Here is a 2,269-nt window from a genome sequence, read left to right as displayed (position 1 = left end):
AGCTGGGAGTGGAAAACCGATTCTTCAGAGGACAAAGATAGGAAGATAATTGGTTCAGAAGAAATACTTCCACCTGAAGTAGAGAAAAAGCAGGTTGATAACCCTTGTGGAACTATGAAGGAAGAGAACCAGTGCTGTCTTCATAATCATGGAGGCTGGGATTGCCCCCAGTATTAGAGACTCTATTGTGGACATTAAAAAGGTAGAAGAAAAAGAAGTCATTGTTCACTTGGAAAGGAACTAAAATGTTTTCAGGCCAAAGAAAATTCAATACTCAGATTGAAACTATGAGGGGAAAAAAAAGATAATTGAAAGAGTTAAAAACAACAAAAATTAAAAACTTTTAGAGAAATTATTGAAAGAATAATATGTATTTCCCCAAATCATTGAATTTATTTACATTTCTATTCCTATTAAACCTGTGTATCATTTCAAAATAAGTGAAGTAAGTGATAGTCTTTCCCCTTTCTACATACCAGTCTATAGGTGTGTATCGAATACTTACATATATCACATGTGATGCCTGCAGAGACCACTCAATGCCATTTAAAATGGTTCAACAGCTAGGCTCTGGAGCAATTAGAAATGGAGAGAAAGATGTCCATGTGTTTACATGTATTATACTGGGAATGGAATGGTATCTATGTAATTCTGTGAACAGTTTATATTTGGACTACATCTGGATTTTTTGTCTTTCTTTCCAAAAGCAATAAGAATAAAACTCCAGTACAGCAAATTATGGACTTGGAGAAATAAACAGAAATAACAGCATTAAAATAAAAAGGCAATTCTTGGATAAATTAGATGTCATTAAATGCCATTTTAAAAGATTATGTAATTAAAATTGAAGAGTGACAGCTTTTACACTAGTTTAATAGCATTACACAAAGAAGAAACCATCCTAAGATGCCCCCCAAAAATGCTTTGGACAGAGAACATGGATATTTGGAAGAGAATCATTAGAAGCTGAAGGTTTCAGGAGAAAAGTACAGGTCAGACTCTCAAGTAACATATTCCCTAGCCTATCTGTATGAAGACTTTCTTCTCTTTTTCTAATTTTTAATATTTGTGGGTACATAGTAGTATATATATTTATGAGGTACACGAGATGTTTTGATACAGATATGCTATATGTAATAATCACATCATGAAAGATAGGGTATTCACCCTCAAGCATTTATTCTTTGTGTTACAAACAATCCAATCAGACTTTTTAAGTTATTTTAAACTGTACAATTAAATTATTATTGACTATAGTCACCCTGTAAATATACGTATATATAATGTTTCACAAATTTGCATGTCATCCTTGCACAGGGCTATGCTAATATTCTAGGTATTGTTCCAATTTTAGTATATATGTTGCCAAAGCAGCGCTGTATAAAGACTTTCTTAAAAAGCATCAATTCCTTGTGAGGACAAATTTAAAGCAAAATAAAACACTGTCATGCCGTTCAGGAGACGGTGAGAGTTTCTCTGACCTTCAGGAATCTATTGAACTTGTCTTGAAATTATGTCAATTTCAGAGCCAATGGATGTCCAAAGTCCACAGAGGAGACGATGTTGGTAACCTGCCCATATTCCCTAACCCAAATTTCAGCTTCAAGCACTTGCATATATTTACCTTATTTGTTGGGGTCAGAGGTGCCAAGGAATCTCCTCTGTGGAAAACCCTCAAACAATGACCCACAAGAATTATATATATACATACCCAGTTCCTCAGAAAATACTTCTGAGGGGTGTGTTTTACACGAACTCCTCTAGCCTAACATGATGAAGTCCACGTCCACAGTGGTAAATGGCTTAATAATGAACGTCTTTGACTACCTTTTCTTCCTTGTCCCAGTTCCTCCCTGGCCCAGTGGTGGTTTTTTCCTCCTTCTGAATAAATAATTTACACTATAGGCTGGGCGAGGTGGCTCATGCCTATAATCCCAGCACTTTGGGAGGCCGAGCTGGGTGGATTACCTGAGGTCAGAAGTTCGAGACCAGCCTGGCCAACATGGCGAAATCCCATCTCTACTAAAAATGCAAAACTTAGTTGGGCGTGGTGATGCATGCCAGTAATCTCAGCTACTCGGGAGGCTGAGGCAGGAGAATCACTTGAACCCAGGAGATGGAGGTTGCTGTGAGCCGAGATCGTGCCACTGCATTCCAGCCTGGGCAACAGAGCAAGACTCTGTCTCAAACAACAACAACAACAACAACAAACAATTTGCACTGGAGTTCTTGTCCCAGTGTCTGCTTCTGGGGACACACAAACTATGGC

The 2,269-nt window shown here is 37.6% G+C and overlaps 1 non-coding gene across 1 annotated transcript; it reads right to left on the bottom strand.

Moving 5' to 3' along the window:
* Positions 1–1,272: 1,272 nt before the first annotated feature.
* Positions 1,273–1,374, bottom strand: LOC112132431 (U6 spliceosomal RNA). Its single transcript, XR_002914204.3, has one exon. It is a non-coding gene; the product is annotated as a U6 spliceosomal RNA (small nuclear RNA).
* Between the last annotated feature and the right edge of the window lie 895 nt (positions 1,375–2,269).

The sequence above is a fragment of the Pongo abelii genome, chromosome 11 (assembly GCF_028885655.2).
Source record: "Pongo abelii isolate AG06213 chromosome 11, NHGRI_mPonAbe1-v2.0_pri, whole genome shotgun sequence".
NCBI classification, from domain to species: Eukaryota; Metazoa; Chordata; class Mammalia; order Primates; family Hominidae; genus Pongo; species Pongo abelii.
This window is presented reverse-complemented; position numbering and strand designations above follow the sequence as displayed.